A 19407-nucleotide genomic window follows, 5' to 3' on the forward strand; every position below is an offset into this window, starting at 1 on the left:
ATACGAAAACATACTTCCGTGAGACTGCTTTACCGACACGGTTTAAAATTTTGCCACTAGATGGCGTTTCTTTCAAAATTTGAGCAATCGGCCACCATTGTTGGAAGTGATTCTGCTGCATTTTCATGAAATTCGTGTTATTTGTGATTGTTCTCGGCAAAAAACTAAGTTTTAAACTATAAGACATATTGTGCACACGTGATTCAAGCCATAATTTGCCGTGTAAGTGCCTAATTTCCAAATATAAATGCGTTCAAAATGTCACGCGAAGTGAGCATCAGATCCGTGAACACCATTCCACACGCGAAATAAGTCTGGTTTTCTTTGATACAAGTGTTATTGAGCCCTGTGAGTGTGTTGTCGGTATCGCGGGATAGTGTTGGGCTGTGCGGTGACGGTTAAAGATTAATGTGTTCGCATGGGAACGTTTCAGAAGCATCTGCACACGTCGTAAGGGCGCTGAGTTACGCGGGCGAGGGCTTGAAAGTTGCCGGCATCATTATGGTGGACTGAGAAGGTGTTTCTTGTGCGAGTCAGCTGAACTGGTGTCGCGAGAGTCGCGATGTCCGGCTCGCAACACAACCCGAACGGCCGGCAGGCGCAGCTGGGCTCTGGATGGAGCCCCCTGCAGGTGGTACTTTATATTCTTGTTTTGTTGCCTTAGAAGCATACTTAACCTATCTGTCTATTCTTGTTAGAAATTAATTAACAACACTGATAACTGTTTATTGAAATTGAAACTTGTTTCAGCAAGGAATAGAAACTTCTATCATATTCAAAATTGAACATTCAAAAATGAGTAAATAATACAATTATATTTTTTTGTATTAGCCTACTTTTCACCTTAGGAAAATGTTCAATCAAGTTATGTTTTTCATGAAAATGATTATGTAAAAAAATTGTTAAAAACACCCCTGTGCAATTGTTATCACTGCACATGTGCATGTCAGCTGATGACAAAGTTGTATGTAAATGTGTGCCTGTTTTCTAAGGTCACACATTACAAGGGTTTTATTTTGTGTTTAGGAACTCGCTTATCTATTTTAGAAATAATAATCAGTGCTAATTAGATAGTCTCATTAATAGTCAGTTGTCAGCCTATAACAGTAATAATTTATCTGTTAAATAGTAAAATTGTATTACAGTATGATGAATGACTGTATTTTACTAAATAGTGGATTACTTTGTAACATAATAGAAGGGGCATCCCCTGGAAACATACAATGTGTGGCGTATTTAATGCACTGCTACATTTTGATACATTCAAAGAGGCATTGATTACTCCCTTTTTCAAAGTGTAGGTCATCGTCATTAGCAGAAGAATTCTAGTGTCAAGTTCCCACTGAGAGGCGTCTTTCGCAACTTCCATTTTCGGTGCAATTTTCAACCCTGATTCAAACAAAATCTTGCATCATTCTTTTGCCTGTGAAGTGGCTCCCTTCGTGCCAGGTGGATTTAGACTCATATGTCAGCTGTTACATTTTGGATAGCGAAATAATACATTTCACTACTCATTATGTTACCTCATATGGTGCCTCGTAAAGGCATCATAATGATTTTATTTTAAAGTGGTAACTGGTACTCGCCATCTTGCACCTAGAGTGACCACTCGTCTTGCTCTGTCCCAGGGACAGCGCAGGTACTATTTAAATATGGTCCAGAATTAAATTCAACTTACGGCTAGAAGTTTAGTAAGTATGTAATTACAATCAATTTACACAGATAATTGCTTCTTTACAAGAATTTTCTTGTAATTACTTTAATGTAAAGCTATAATTATCATGAAATTTACTTCACTAATTATTGTACCATTCATGTTGGTGTTGTTACCCGACTGCCCAAAACCAAAAGAGGGTTTTTTTTTTTAGTTTCAAGTGAAATTACGATTAGATTTGCTGACAACTACACTGGCACTCACTTCAATTACATAATTGTGTTATTTTCGAAGTCATAAGTTGGTTGCTGAATCTGGATTTCTTTCAACAGTTTTCATAAAAAGAGGTTATTTCTCACAACAAACAAACAAACAATTTTTCATTTATTTAAGTACCTGCAATCACCTCACATCTTTTAAAAGACATTTACTCTAAAAACAAGCTCAATACATACAGTCAAAGTTGGATGCTATTTTGCAGTAGTGTGTTAACCCTGATTAATTCTGTAATACAACGCCAACCCTCACAAAAGAATTTTAACAGTTGAGATTGTATTTCAAAATGACAGTGGGTTTACTCAGTATTGCAAAACAGCATCCAGTTATAGACAAACTGGTAGCAATGTATAAAGTTATCAACAAATCCAATCCTAACATTGTTTGTAACACTAGTACTGCGTACCCTGCAGTGACATAGAGTGAGCAATTTTGTTTGTCAATCCAAGGGTGATAGAAGCGTGAGTTAGTTATGTCTTCAGACTTCAAACTTTGCCATGCTTGTTGTCACTGACAAAATGTAAAAATTTAGGGAACTCGGTGTAAATCGAACTATCACAACTTAACTCCACTGATACAGTCACCAGCACCAATATCTGACACAACTATTTCTAGGGCTGGTAGGATGTGTTAGATATTTTTGCATGTAGCAGATATTAATACAGGTACAGTGTCATATTTGTCCTTTGTCAGTTAAAAAGCTAATGTGCACTGCATTAAGAAGTGTCCTGCTCAGTTACAGATGGCGAACCTGCTAGCGCGCGCGCCGCAGGCTCACATGGCGTCCGACCGCGGCGTCACGTGGCACACTCCCACCCCCCCTCCCCACCTCTACCACGTACCCGCGCCCTCGCCGCCGGACCCACTACAGGTTAGCATGACATTCCAATGGTGCCTTAGTCACCTAGAAATCATGAGTGTGGTTAGTGTTTGTCAATTCAAAGTGGAAAACAGCTGACCAGGTAGGTATATCATCTTTTATACTAATATTATAAATAGGTAAAGTTTATGAGGTTGTAGGGGGTAATCTCTGGATCTACTGATCTGATTTAGATGAAATTCGGTGTACAGATAGTTTGAGTCCCGGGGAAGGACATAGGATCTTGCTTCGTGCTTGCTTGCTTGCTTGCTTGCTTGCATGCTTGCTTGATTGCTTGCTTCTTTGAAACGTTTATGATTCAAATGAAAAAAAAGCAGTATAAGCTCTTATGCATAATAAAATCAGGTTTGAATTATCGGGTCCAGAGTTACTGTCTAATGCGCTTGGAACCACAATCATTTTCACCACTTCTTTCTGTCACATGGTATAAGACGAGTATGTTAGATATGGCCTCGGGTTGTGCATTATTGACATTCACTCTCCTTTGAAAAATACAGGTTGTACCTCAACTGCACCTCTGTGCCCTTATGTGTAAACTTTTTTTACGAGATTTTTATCATGTTTACCTTTAATGAGCACCAGATATTTTTACACATCTCAGAGTCGTGATCATTGGTAGACCGATGATGTCAACAGTAACATCGCAACTTCTTCAATCTACCCATGGTCATGGCACTGTTAGTTGTTTTAAAATATATTCCCCAAATTCCCCATACAACCTATAATAATGCCTTATGTAATTAAGTGTTAATCATTACAAACTGGTAGCTCCAAACAGCCAGTCTATTGCGTAGATGCCAATGGGTTACTCTGACAGGGTAGTTGGCACGAATATTGTGATGTCTGTTTGACAACTTTGATATTTGTGTCAAGATTCGCGCTGTCAACGTTCATCCAACATGACCTCTCATTATTTCGTGTTCTAAAATTTTTTTTACCATACAACATCAAACAAAACCTACTAGACACTGGCAATATAGTCCGCAAATGGACAGAGCCATATAAAAAAAAAAACAAGGAAAGGACCGAATTCACAGGAAGACTGTAAAGTCAAATGAACATCTCGATACTTCATGTGAAACCAGCATCAGTCAGTTGCATGTAGTTATCCAGTCTGACAAGATTTTGCCTCTTAGGAATATATGCAAGGTTTGTCCGGGCTAACACCACATTACTATTCATGTGATCAGGCAGCAGAGCTTCCGATGCTATTTTGCAGTGTGGAGAGTAAGACAGCCAGTCAAACTACTGGCACATGATGACACTGCTGCTCCCACCCCCCACTCACCCCTGCGAATTGTATGCATTACATAAAATAACTTTTGATAAACTTCGCAAGCCGCAAGTTTGTATGAGAAAACTAGCACTAGGAACCAAATTAAAAAAAAATGTGACTTGCCTCTCCCCCTACACTAGGCTAGAAGCTGGGTTTGCCCTTGGGGATCCTCATTGACGAAAAATCGTTACAGTCTTATTACATTATGTAGCTATGCAAATCACACCCAAGTGCTCATTTCCTTCATTCATATGTAACAAAACTGTTTAATATGCTTTGTTTAATTTCAGTATGTGTTGAACTTATGTAGGTACCTACTATTTTCTTTACTTAAACAAATTTTATCAGTAGTAAATAATACTGGCCTGTACCCAAATGAATTGAAATTCCGGATTTTCCTGAAAGAAATTCCCATTCCCAAAATATACATCGTGAAATTCATTAACATTGCTAAAAAAAACTCACGCCAAATCTCATGTCTTTAATCCTAGCATTTGTAATTTATATAACGCGCTAAGGATACACTAGTTTTCTAGTTTTAAACATGAAACTACCGTGAGACTCACTCATATTAAATATATTGACCCAGATTTTTTGAGCTATTCAAATGTCCATAAATGATGTTTGATCGAGTACACCAAACTGAACCAATCACTGAATATTGAGTGTATTGTGTACATACATACAATATTCAGTGATCGGTTCGGTTCGGTGTCCTGGATCAAACATCATTTATGGACATTTGAATAGCTCAAAAAAACAAGACATCACAAAATAAATAAATTATGAAAACAATACAAACTTCAAAATCTTTTACCTTCCGTAAGAACAAAATTGGAGAGTATAATTCTGTTAATATTTATTTATTGATTCATAGCAGCACTTTACAATATCCAGTTGAGTAAATAATATCATCAATTTAAAACTACCGTGGGGCTTAGCGTATTAAATAGAATACACGAACAACTCACGAATCATTTCATTATCAGCCGGAAGACGTCCACTGTCGAAACAAAGTCCCTTAACCTTTTGAACGCCACGGTCGGCCACAGACGATAAAAAAAAAATCTGAAAATCGTTCCATAGTCGCCACGAAATGCCGACATGCCTATGTCACGATTTTCAGCTGTGGCGTTCAAAAGGTAACAGTCGCAAATCGCGGGATTTCGTCATTCCACCTAGTGGGAGGCCTGGCAACGATGCATCCTCCGATTCCTGAATGCCTTTTAGATCGTTTCTCCCAAAAAGATCTGCTCTTCGAGCCATGCCCCTATAAGAAATTCATTTTAACCCTTAATAAGGCCCCATTTATTGGAGCATATTACCACAGAATCAAAAGCAGCTATCGAATACATACCTGGCAAAAGGTATTTTCAAGCTAGTATTATTTTCAATAATTAAAATAAATATTGTAACTTATTACTAAAACAATAAGGTTGAATTTCCAAATACATGGGGGCATATGGTCGCTAAATCGCCTCTACCTTATTAAGGGTTAACTTACATACTCTTCGAGCTTCGTCGGCGGTGACTCTAGTGAATGACTTCGATGAATTTCCGTATTGTTTCTCCATAGCTCGTTGCGTGACTAATCCTCTAACGGTCGAAACCCCGTAGTCCATTGTCAAGTCAAGGTGTACCTACTCGAACAGATAGTCATAGAAAAACTGCGTGCCAGTGCTCTATCAACGTTTTCTTCGCTATAAAACTAATAGATCTCCTGTTTTTGAAAAAAACAAAAAAAGATGCTATTTTCGGATACATTTATTTGCATAATTCGTAACGCGTTCGTATTTGGGCAAAATAAATGTATATGTATGCCAAATTTGAACTTCATCGGTTCTATAGATTCGGAGTTAATTAGCGGTGACAATCGGATAGAAAGATATTCACAGGAGTGATCCTGTCAGGTCCGTTTTGTCACGGTGCTCGAAACCTTCAAAAACCAAGTTAATTTGACAATACGATACAATCAATAGTAGATTGTACAACAAGAGCATAAAACGAGCCATTTTACTCGAGGCGTTCATATAGCCACGCGAGCCGGTACGAAAATGGGTTTAATGCTCAAGTTTTACACTCCGTTTTTCACTTCTTTTGCGAGGAAATTAAAAAACAACAGTGGAAATAATTGTTCACTTACTATGTACCTTTTATTTTTCATGAATTACTATATAATAATATTTTTTTAGTTTTATTGATTTATTTTAATTGATCTTTATTTTTATATAAATTTAAAATGATAAAAAAAATATGTAGAAATTTTTTTCGTTTGTGATTGTTGACACCTTGGTCTTAGACAAAGATTTAACTTTATGCACTAGAGCATAAAAAGTCATTTTATGTCGCCTAGCTCCAGCATAAACACAAACTTTACGATCATGAGAAGTAACAAAGTTTAAAATTTTTGTTGCAGGCGATGAAAGGCGCCGGCAACTCAGTGTTTCGGCACACGGCTACGCCGCCCGAACTCTACCGACACACTCCGACGCCGCCCGACAAGCATCTCCTCAGGTAAGTCTGCTAAATCGGTTTATTTACGCTTTACAGTAGCGTGGATTAATCTGTCATCTCCCAGGATAACAGGATCAAAGGAATTTGGGCACAAATTTGTGCCTCTGGGAGAGGACAGGTTAAGAAAAGGCTCCTCCTGTAGCAGTAGCGTGAAGCCATAACTCAATGCCCACCGGATTGCATAATTTTATGACGTTTTTTTTAAATTGGTTAATGATTTTGTTTTGTTAGACACACCCCGTCGCCGGGCGACGTGAAAGCAGGCGCTCCGCTGCCACCCGCGGATCTCTACGCGCACATGGGACCAGGCAGAGGTATGCACTTTAAAGATTAGGCTGTCAATCACATAATTTGAACCTTGACATAAAGCTCGTAAAGTTCACTCAGATTTTTTTTAAGTAGTGACAATATGTTTATGGTTTTGTTTAGCTGTATCATTGTACTCGTAGTGTTCAAAAATAAATATTTTCTATTCTATTCTATTATATTCAATGCAAATTTACGAAAAACCATAAATCCATAAATTTATTGTGGTATGGAAATATTAAAGAAAAAATAATTATACAGAAAAATCGCAGTCATTCATCAATCATCATAAACGAAAACGATAAACTTTTAGACTGAAGTAAGTTTGCTTAAAAATTATCTAAGTGACCTTAACCAACTTATACCATATATCTGCAGCGGCCTTCGGGTCACCCTGACCTGTATATATATATTCATTTTATAAACTGAGGTTATGAAAAATAACAAAGAAAAAATTGACAAACCCCACATGACGTCGGTGGCTTCCAAAAGCCTTAATTAGACATTAATTGGGACCACATTAAACTGTAATTAAATTAGTTATCTGCTTAGTATGCTACTGATATCTAATCTATTCAAATATTCCTTAGTAACGTGTGGAACAACCAAAGGAATATATTTGATTGAGATTATAGGTATTGAATTGAAAATTACCTCGACGTTTCGACCACATTGTAGCGGCCGTGGTCACGAGTAACTAAGTACCTCTGTGTGGCCGAGGCATCAAGGTGATTCTAGCGTTATACTGTATGACATGACGTAAGTCCCGGTTTGGTTTTGACGGGTAGAATAATGCTAGATGGCGTTAGTATCGTTGTCTGTTTGATGTTACAGTCTTGCTTGCAATTGTCTCTTTTAGTTATTTAATCTGTCACAAACGTGGTGCAAATGTCAAAGTTGTCAAACATTACTTACGATCCTAGCGCTCTAAAACGACTTTAAACCGTAATCAAGTGAATGATGATGCCTTTTCCAATTTCAGATAAGTTAGTGCGGCCAGAGGACTTATTGACGTATGCGCGAGGCGTGGACTTATCCCTCAGCTCGCGGAACGCTAACGGCGCGCCCGCGCACGCTGCGTCGCCCGCGCTCTCCGTGCGAGACGCGCCCACCATAAACAGCCTCATAGCGCGCGTCCAGCCGCGCCCGCACCACGCACGAGTGGACTCCCTCCTCGAACGCCTCGTCCCCTCCCCTGTCTCCCCCCATTCCGTCATCATGCACTCCCGTGCCGCCCCCACCCCATCACCCCCCTCGTCCAACGAGGACTCTGCCGACTCCTGTGGTGCCCCGCCCGGCTCCAAACGGAAGAGAAAACCCGAACGCACCATACGCGTCCCGACCCTCCCGCCGATCCCTATACCGATCCCCCCGCCTATCACCAGACTATCCCCCCCTAAGGAGCTCGTGGAAAACGGGGATACGCACGTCAGAAACGGCCCGGAGACTGTGGAGAAGGAGAGGCCGGCTACGCCTCCAGTGGAACCCCACGCGAGGAGAAAAACACGGTCGGGCTCTGCGGAGACGATAGACGACATCGCGGCCATGATTGCTAGCACTGACGATAAGGAGGGGAGCTAAGGAGCCGCAGAAAGAAGAGCCCGCGCCTGCGGAGCCGCCTGTGACCATCGACAAACTGAAGAGTGTGCTGGCCAGTCCCACTAAGGAAGACAAGGTCGAGGAAGTGTCAAATCGCCACCCAAGGTATGTTATCTTGATGATAGCTGACTATTATTACACACCGACATATTTAGCGGGACGTGAAATATTGCGGAATTATTTCCAAACCTTTAGACTTACATGCTGAGCTGAAACATAAAACTCGTTCAGGTGAGGAAGGCGAGCCGCCACCGGAGCCGGTAGTGGAGGCAGCGGCGCCGCGGCGGCGTAGCGCGCGCGCTTCCAACACGGAGACCACGCGCCGGCTTGGAGTCCCCGTCAAGGGCAAGCCCGCGGAGCCCGAGCCGGCCGCCGCTGCCGCGCCCCACGCCGCCAGCTTTCGTCGAGGTCGAGAATCAGCTCGAGAAGATGTTCGCTGGGATTGAGGAGGCGCCTGTTATCCGGAAGGGTGGGTATATTAAGGGCTTCACTTCTTGGGATATTATCCCTAGACAGATTAATGTTTTGACTCAGTGGTAATTGCCTGTCATCATCATCATCATATCAGCCATAGGACGTCCACTGTTGGACATAGGCCTCCTCAATAGGACCATCCAGTTGCCTCGGATGGGAAGCGGCTTGCATCCACGGTGAACCCGGCGATCTTTAAGCCAGCGTCATCCGTCCAGCTCGTTGGTGGACGTGCTACGCTTCGCTTTGCCGATCGCGTAATGAGGGCTATCGTTTTTGTGCTCAATAGGATGCGCCACTGTTGCGTGAAGGTTTTTAAGTATGGCTTTCAAAGTCTGTTATTACGGGCGCTTGGAAAACATAATTTAGATTAAAATCATATTTAATACACGTTTTAAAACCGTACCATTTAAAAATATCGAGCATTCCACAGTTGTTGCATAGTCCCCGTTTGTTCGGAAAAAAAGGGAGACAAAGGGTTTCCGAAAGACAAAACTGTCTCAAAACACAGACATTAATTGCCCCGGAACGCATATTCCATAATTAATTTCCAGATATTGCAAAATATTCACAAAATATACTAATTATAAATAAACCGCGTAGCTCACCCAAAACTATAGATTTGAATTTCGAGACTCACGCTACACTAGACGCCTCTAGTGGTGAATTCATACGCGATAGCCCTCATTGCCTGTATTGGAATTGGTTTAAAACTGTCTTGAGATAAAAAAAAACCGTAGGCTAGACAGTTTTGATGATTGTATATTGTCACGAGATACAAGTCTATAGTATGGTCGCGGAGCACGAAGAATTTCACGCAATGACCTTCCTACTTGTCTCTGTATTCGCGCATGAATATTTGACAAATTCATGTGTGTGAGCGCGACGGCAAATATTTACGCGCGAGCGACAGAGACACATAGTGAAAGGTACGAAATTATTCGCTTAGGTCGGGCTTTAGTAATCTAGAACTCTGCTAAGTAACTTGATCAAAAGTAGGAACCCTGTACTGGGAAGTTTCAGCTGGTCACGATTTTGAATGTTGTATGAAAGTATGTTTTAAGGCAGTCAGGTTTTTTGTTTGTTATATTTTCGCACTAAAAATAAGAATATGAACCATTAACCCACGGTTTCACCATCCATTGATTAAATAAATTATTATGGGTGGTGAACAGTAAAAAAAAAACAAGCCTATTCTGTATCCTCCACTGCTGAGCAAAGACCTCCCCTAGATACTTCCACTGCTCTCCGCTGCATACAAGCGCCAGTCTTATGTGTTAACTTTACAATTTTGCAGGCGAACAACAAGTCGAGAAAGAAAAACCACAGACCACGAAAGCGAGGAAGCGGAGAAAATCGGCGCCCACCAAGGGCGAGCGTAAGGCTGCGAGGCGCTGCAGCCGCGCGTCCACCGGAGAAGATAAGAAGAAGGGGAAGAAGGCGGCGAAGAAGAGTAAGGAGGCGCCCAAGGACGCCTACGACTCGGGAAGCAACGCCAGCTCGAGCCGGTCGCGAGGGCCCTACATACAGGTATGGCCTTTCAATTTAGTTACATGTTGGTCACATTTTCGTGAGATGAAACGGTCCGATAGTTTTGGCGTTTTCGGAAGATCGCCACTTCTTCGATCCCATCTGTTCTTGCGTCCCCGTGTTGAACACTTCCGCCCTTAGAGCCGTAGAGGTCTTGCGAACAGGCCGAAAGTAGCTCATTCATCATCATCATCATCATCATGAATTGAATTATACCATACTGCTTATAAATAAATGAATAATTATTCCAACCGCAGGAATAATTACCCAAATATATTCATTTATAAAAGGATAATTCCTGGTTGACTGATTTGTCAACGCCCGGCCCAACCATGTCTAAAAAAATGAAATATGCATGGCCAACAGGGTATATTAATCTCAACGGAGGTTTTTCCAAACCGGTGGTAGATTTTGACATTTATAAGTGTGTGCTATTATAACTTTAATTGAATAAAGATATTTTGACTATAACTTTGTTATGTAAATCAAGCTCAATCGGACATTATTTTCAATTATGTTTGTGCTGACTATGTGTGTTGTGTCAGATCGTGCCGCGCGACTCGCCCATGTCGGTGATTGGGGGGTGAACGCCGGCGCGGAGGAGGAGGGCGGCGAGGCGGGCGCGGGCCGCGCCGCCGCGCGTGACCACTTCCGGAACGGGCTGCGCGCGGCGGCCTGCACTGCAGCACGCTCGGACTGAGGTAACAACCACCACCGCCAAACGGGGAGGGGCGGCGAGGCGGCGCGGGCGCGCGCGCCGCCGCGACCACTTCCGGAACGGCTGCGCGCGCGCGGCCTGCACTGCAGCACGCTCGGACTGAGGTAACAACCACCACCCCCCAAACGGGGGAGGGGGGCGGCGAGGAGGGCGCGGGCGCCGCGCGCCGGCCGCGACCACTTCCGGAACGGGCTGCGCGCGCGCGGCCTGCACTGCAGCACGCTCGACTGAGGTAACAACCCACACCCGCCAAACGGGGGAGGGGGCGGCGAGGAGGGCGCGGGCGCCGCGCGCCGCCGCGACCACTTCCGGAACGGGCTGCGCGCGCGCGGCCTGCACTGCAGCACGCTCGGACTGAGGTAACAACCACCACCCCCCAAACGGGGAGGGGGGCGCGAGGCGGGCGCGGGCGCCGCGCGCCGCCGCGACCACTTCCGGAACGGGCTGCGCGCGGCGGCCTGCACTGCAGCACGCTCGGACTGAGGTAACAACCACCACCCGCCAAACGGGAGGGGGGCGGCGAGGAGGGCGCGGGCGCCGCGCGCCGCCGCGACCACTTCCGGAACGGGCTGCGCGCGCGCGGCCTGCACTGCAGCACGCTCGGACTGAGGTAACAACCACCACCCCCCAAACGGGGAAGGGGGGCGGCGAGGAGGGCGCGGGCGCCGCGCGCCGCCGCGACCACTTCCGGAACGGGCTGCGCGCGCGCGGCCTGCACTGCAGCACGCTCGGACTGAGGTAACAACCACCACCCCCCAAACGGGGGAGGGGGCGCGAGGCGGGCGCGGGCGCCGCGCGCCGCCGCGACCACTTCCGGAACGGGCTGCGCGCGCGCGGCCTGCACTGCAGCACGCTCGGACTGAGTAACAACCACCACCCGCCAAACGGGGAAGGGGGGCGGCGAGGAGGGCGCGGGCGCCGCGCGCCGCCGCGACCACTTCCGGAACGGGCTGCGCGCGCGCGGCCTGCACTGCAGCACGCTCGGACTGAGGTAACAACCACCACCCCCCAAACGGGGAAGGGGGGCGGCGAGGCCGGCGCGGGCGCCGCGCGCCGCCGCGACCACTTCCGGAACGGGCTGCGCGCGCGCGGCCTGCACTGCAGCACGCTCGGACTGAGGTAACAACCACCACCCCCAAACGGGGAAGGGGGGCGGCGAGGAGGGCGCGGGCGCCGCGCGCCGCCGCGACCACTTCCGGAACGGGCTGCGCGCGCGCGGCCTGCACTGCAGCACGCTCGGACTGAGGTAACAACCACCACCCCCCAAACGGGGGAGGGGGGCGGCGAGGAGGGCGCGGGCGCCGCGCGCCGCCGCGACCACTTCCGGAACGGGCTGCGCGCGCGCGGCCTGCACTGCAGCACGCTCGGACTGAGGTAACAACCACCACCCCCCAAACGGAAGAGAGGGGCGGCGACCACTTCCGGATTTACCTTACCTTATAATTCATGGCATAAAGGTGTGTAGACATTTTTTACGTTTTGGTGACGTATATATGTTTATGGCCTTGACTGTACACTCGTAAGCAGACATCGGAATGAGGGTTTTTTTTATTTAAAAGGTGAAATATCACTAGATGGCGTTAGTATCTGGAGGTCTGTTTGTCGTTACAGTCTTGCTTGTGATTGGCTCATTTGTGCTTTTGTCGTTATCAATATTATACTAATGATCGCCCTGAGCTTTATTTGCAAGTGTATATTTTTGCAAGTTATAATATTGGAGACGATAACAAAGTTTACACAAAGCATTTTTTGCTAGACAATAGGGAATATTACTGCCAAGTTCTGCCGCCAGAATGCAGCACTAACACATAACGTAAACAGTTTTTGACAAGTTCTTCAAACCTCTAAAAGATTAAAATTTCACTCGCACCACATTCTCAAAGCAGTTTTTTTAGATCATCCACTTTTAAATGTCCGTAGGATGCCATTATGTGATATAATTTTTAATTTTTTGGAAATATAGTTCTATCGTTTAATCATGACAAATTAAATATGTCATGTTTTTCTCTATAGCTACTAATATTCTTTGCTCATGGTCATTCATGTCATCCGTCATGGCGACATGTATATCGTACGAGTATGTGCTAGTGTCACCCCCCTACGCAGAGCTTTGCCTAATATGCCCTATAAGGCCTCTGAACCCATGTCGTCAATAAATCCCCTCTGTCTGAGTTGAAAGGGCTGACCGTCTGTGTGTGCGTTGCAGGTACGACGCGACGACGCCGGACGCGACGTGGCTGTGCGCGTTCTGCGAGCGGGGGCCGCACGCCGCCGGCCTCGGGGACCTGTTCGGGCCCTACCCGCTCGACACCGACTGCGACGAGTACAGGCAAGTCTCATCGGGCCACGGACACTGGTGTTTACTAAAAAAAAAACCTTGTTTACTACAAGAAAAATGTCTCCATGCGTATGCCTAGTGTAAAAAAAACCGGCCAAGAGCATGTCGGACACGCCCAAAATAGGGTTCCGTAGCCATTACGAAAAAAATAAATAATATTTTTCTAAGGATTTCGTATTTAATACAGAATCTTCCAAGTTTAGGTATATTTTATACCTTAGGCTGCTATTTACTCTTAAACTACTAATAATTCTCAAGAAAACTTAGCCGTTATAGTTTTCCTTGAAAGTTTGATATACTTACTACTATCCTGAATTTTTTCCACCCACCAGTTTAGATTTGAGAGGGGGGGGGGGACGCTCCACTAATGAAAATTTGCACTTTAAAGTTGAATATTTCGCAAACAAATTACTGAATTGAAAAACCGTTTTAGCAACCCCAAAATGGCTTTAAAATTCCTATCCAACGATACCCCACACAATAGGGTTGGATGAGAAAAAAAAATCACCCTCTCTTTACGTCTATAGGAGGCACCCTAAAAAATTTTTTTTTGAATTTTTTATTGTACCATTTTGTCGGCATAGTTTACATGTATATCCGTGCAAAATTACAGCGTTCTAGCATTGATAGTCCCTGAGCAAAGCTGCAGATGGACAGACAGACAGACAGACATGGCGAAACTATAAGGGTTCCGTTTTTGCCATTTTGGCTCCGGAACCCTAAAAACCCGCATTTGAATACACAACATTTGATTATACTACAAGTTCATAAAACATATCGTCACTACTTTTAAAAAAACTCGTTGCTCAAAAAAGATAATTTTTCTGAGTGAACTTTAGAGACATTAAATTAAAGTTCAATTTTGTTGACATATTGATTTTAAATACGAGATTTTTTCAAAGTAGTGACAATATGTCACCCGAGCCGTTTATATTTAGCCGAGACGCAGGCGAGGGTTGGTAGTTAGGTCGAAGGTAAAGTGGGTGTTATGAATATGTTATACACTCTTGCTTTCACATCAATAAACGAAATAAGAAAATAAACAGCATCAGTCAAATAAAGTTCAATTAAGTACGACCTTTTATTTTTCATGCCTTGCTTTTTCTATAAATCACGAAGATTTTGCTTTATGCACTAGAGCATAAAAAGTCATTCTGTTTCTACATATATCGCCTACATTCGACATAAACGCGAAAATGAGCTTGAGGATTTTTTTTTGCAGAGCACTGGACGAAGCGTCGCGGCGGCGAGCGGAGGGCGCGGCGTGGCTGCACGAGGCATGCGCCGTGTGGGCGCCCGGCCTGCTGGCCGCCGGGGCACGCCTCTGGGGGCTCGCGGGTACGTTATACACACACACACACACACACTGTTACACGGCATATACAAGCACACACACTCTTTACGGATAACACCCACCAAATACCGAACCTGTTTTTCGTGTGAACGCCCATAGAAGCTCATGTCAGTTTCTATGAGCCGTGTACACGAAAAACAGGATCGGTATTATCTGGGCCGGGAAAGAGTGTCACCCCAAGCATACACACTGTTTGTATCACAACATTTTATTATTTCTCTTCTAGAGCTCCAAAAGACCGTGTGAAATGAAAGTCCCATAGTATCAATAAGTTAAATCCCATTATGTGCACTACTATATACAAAATTGATTCAGTTTTTAACCTATAGCAACGTTAATTGAATACATTAGCTTTTTGAAAACACACGTAGCACTCGGTGACGGGAGATCTGTTCATGGTCAAAGGACGGGCCTTTTTTTTACCATATAACATGATTGCATGTCGTTTAATTGACCACTCTCACCTGATTTAAAGGTGAGTCTGGTAGCAGAGGTCAAACGGATTTCCATTGACCACTCTCACCTGATTTCAAGGTAGCAGAGGTCAAAGGTGTAGTTCAGTGCCAGTTTATTCATTCTAGCCCTGAAGAGCTCTAGGCTGTATTTATTCGGGAACATAGACGATTTAAGCTGTGTGTTCACTGCATCGGAATCGGAGCGTACGCAGTAGATTTCTATGGCGCAGAAATGCCGATCCAATGCAGTGGACGCTCAGCTTTAGCATCAGATCAGGGATGTAACGGATGTGGTTTTATCGGAATCAAAAGCGGAACCAGATGTTTTCAATATAGTTTATCGAAACCAGAAACGGAATCGGAACCAGAATCGGAGCCTGAGTGATAGGTGGATGAGATGTTGGTACAGCACGTGGAAAGCGGGGCGATGAGCGAATGACCGGTATAAACTTGTTTGTTTTTAATGTTATGCCGCTCATGTCCCCCCGGCGCGCTAAGCATTGACATCCGATATAACTTCAGTTTCAAAAGTAACGGAACCGGTACCGAAACGGATGTGTAATACCAAACGGAAGTTCCGACTTTACGGAAACGGAACCGGAGCTCCGTCCGTAACATCCCTGCATCAGATCCGCTACGGAATCAGTAACCGTTTGTTTCGTTCCAGGCGCGGTGTGGTCGTGCCGCGGCGCGCGCTGCGTCGTGTGCGCGCGCTCGGGCGCGTGCGTGGCGTGCCGAGCGCGGGGCTGCCGCGCGCGCGCGCACGTGCCCTGCGCGCGCGGCGTCTGGACCCTGCGCGACGAGGACTTGCACGCGCTCTGTCCGCGCCACGCCACAGACACGCCCAGCTAAGACTCAGTGACACCATATACACATGCGGTCTAACGAATAGCTTTTGAATGATCAAAGTCGCTACAGATTCAAATTTGTTTGTTACAATGTCACAGGCGGACGGAAAATTACAAACTATACATGTGACGCCAAAATGGATACACTCTTAGAAAGATCGTGGTAGTCGGTTGAGGATGAGCTAATACTGAACGGTCATGAATGAATGATAGTCTGGTCATTATTGGAGCGTTTGTTCATAATCATTTCCGTAGACACTTTTCTGAAAAATGGCAGAAGATCCTGGTTTTTTTTTCAGTTATCTGCTGGTATTACAAGAACTGAACAAATAATCGTAAACGGCATCAAATCTACATCCAGTTCATAAAAATTTTACCACGCGAGCGAGGCGGTTTAAACGCTAGAACAATGACCAAGTCATGGTTTTGCGGGTTGCATATTTACAAGCTTGATGATAATGTCGTCGACATATCTGTCTTGCAGTGTGAGAGCGATGGCTGGCAAAACCAAACCTCTCGCCTCTTTTTTATTATAAAAAATTGACACTTAATCCAAAAAAAATGATATTGACTTAGACGTGTGTCTTAAATTAAGTACTCTGAGGCTTGTGAGGTTAAAACGTTGCAGGCAATACAACTGACCTCATGAGCTGTAAGAATAAATGAAGGAAAGGAGGGCTATAAGCATTAATGTGTGGTGAAGAAATGGACTGGTTGTGGTGCTCTAAATCTAAACGACTCTATTTACCTTAATAAGTGTGTAGGTCGTTTTGATATCCACATCACTCATCCACTCTAACTGACAGTGCAGTCATCTGCATTTGCAGACTCAACAAAGCGTGCTTCAATATCTGATACGACACCCTTTCTAGGGCCGGTAGGACGTTTCAGATATTTTTGCACTCTCGCACTCATTTTCTCCGCTCACTTGCTCCGGGCATTTTCACAAAAAAGTGTACCTTTTCTTTTCAATTTTGGAAAAAATATGGTTTTTCCTACTCAGAATCAAGAGCGCAATTGATTCAGATAGTTTATAAAAATGTCCCAAAACAAATGACAGTTTTTTAACGTTTTTTTTCATCCACTCAGTATGGGCGTCTCAAATTTGACTCAGGATTTTTTTTACGAAAAAATGTAATACATTTTGAAAGAAAATGGTACTTTTTTTTTGAAAACGCTTTAATAAAGGTGACTGTACATCAGTTTAGATCTACTTCAACTTGTCCCAGTTAATAAGGAGTATGAATGAATTGTACAATAAATAACTGTTTTGTATTTCGCAACAAATTTTGTTACAAATGCATTAGCTGCTGCAACTGGCACAAAAAAAGAAATTTATTTTTCAAAGGATATTTATGATCATAAAAATGTATATTTTGCTAGGCGTTATTTCTAATGGCGATTTCGTAACACCAAATCACGATCGTTGCGATGGACATCTTTCAAAAGCTATTTCCATGAACCTGTCCCGGGCCAGTGTGACTATATTGAGGCTTATTCATCAGACTATTATGATATAAGTTTAAGTGCTACGGACTAGTTTGAACGTGTGAAAGGTCTTGTGATATGATTTACTGCAAACGATTACCCTTTTGATGTATTTATGTCGTCTTAGATTTATTTTTAGCTTCTTTTTTTTAAGTTACTTTATGTAAATTTGGAAAGTACTTGCGACTATCTGATGATGGAATCTCTGTTACCTACGTTTGACGTTTTACGTTGATATTTATTAGATGTTATTGGAAATAGCGGAGCTTTTTGGACACCGGTTTAACGGTGTCTGGTGTGTGAGTACATCTAGCAACGGTAACTTAAGGCAATTTGTGTATCAAGTGGACGAAATATACATGTTATCGATGAATACTATTACTTGCATGGAGAACTTAACTAATAGAGTGGTAATGTGAGCAATTTAATGGGGAATGGATGGAAATTTTAGAAACACTTGAAACTTTTTTTTATCGATAGGAATGACCTTTCTAATTAACAGAAAAAAAAAACAGATTTTTAAGTAGCATCAATTAATTAAAAAAAATGAAAGAGTTTTCTTTACCGCCAAATTACGTCAGTCCGGTCGGTTACGGGTTGTTCCATAGTTCAGAATAAATAAACTTGAAAAAATAATAATGTGTCTTTGACTCGATCGTTTTAAAAAGGTGACACTCTTTACCGGCTCGGATAATACCGACCCTGTTTTTCATCTACACACCCATAGAAGCTCATGTCAGTTTAAATAAATACCATACAATGACTAAAAAAAATATTATACATATTGATAATAATATGTGCTTGCCCGGGTCTTGTACCCTAGTTGACATTGAGCCAACCAATTAATAAAGTCCAGCAATCGCAGCAGAGGTTTTGCAATGTTTTATTTTAACAAATTATATGACATCGTCGTTGCTACTGCAATACCGCGTAACTAGCTTTTTCCATAAGGTATAATTTTGACTGTCACAACAGTACTAACATTGTACTGGTCTGACAATGAAAATTGTACCTTATGGAAAATGCTAGTTACGCGGTATTCCAGTAGCAACGACGATATCCACTCTATTGGTTAGTTCGTCTATAAGTACTTGTAAGGGACAATGCCAACTTCCAAAAATATGATGGATGAGCCATATGTTGTTCGTTGCTGTTGATCATTCCTTCATAATAAGTATTTGCCGGCAACCTGTAGCATATAGCTTATCTGTAAATAACTGAAGTTACCCGCAATCGTAACAAGAAGTGTATCAATAAGTTTGCCCACTTGACCCTCCATTATGTGACGCAAGTATTGTGTAGTCTGCTTTGCATAAAGAAAATCGGTTTGTGTATCACAGTGGTTTGTTTTCAAATTCAGAGTTATTTTTGTCTAACGCGCTCGGAATAGTCTTTCATCACTCCTCTTTCTCACGGGGTGTATGATAAGGGTAGAAAGAGATGAATGCACTCGCGAGTTCGGTGCGTTAGAAAGAATGGCCGCAGGTCTTAAAATATAGAAAGCAGAAATCGTGCGCGCGTCTCTTGTTGAAGCCATTATTATGAACATTGACGTAATTTTTAAACAGTAATACCGCATAATATGTCCAACCGAGATCACAAATAGCACGAAGTGAAGGATATCAAACGGTTTTTTTTTTGCTTCTATATTTTGCCAGTGTGTCGGTCGACTACTGTGATACACGCCTAGGCCATACGCT

At 43.6% G+C, this 19407-nt stretch overlaps 1 pseudogene; it reads left to right on the plus strand.

Moving 5' to 3' along the window:
* The first annotated feature begins 69 nt into the window (after positions 1–69).
* Positions 70–19406, plus strand: LOC141428587 (uncharacterized; annotated as a pseudogene).
* The last annotated feature ends 1 nt before the right edge of the window (position 19407 follows it).

The sequence above is a fragment of the Choristoneura fumiferana genome, chromosome 6, assembly GCF_025370935.1.
Source record: "Choristoneura fumiferana chromosome 6, NRCan_CFum_1, whole genome shotgun sequence".
Classification (NCBI taxonomy): Eukaryota; Metazoa; Arthropoda; class Insecta; order Lepidoptera; family Tortricidae; genus Choristoneura; species Choristoneura fumiferana.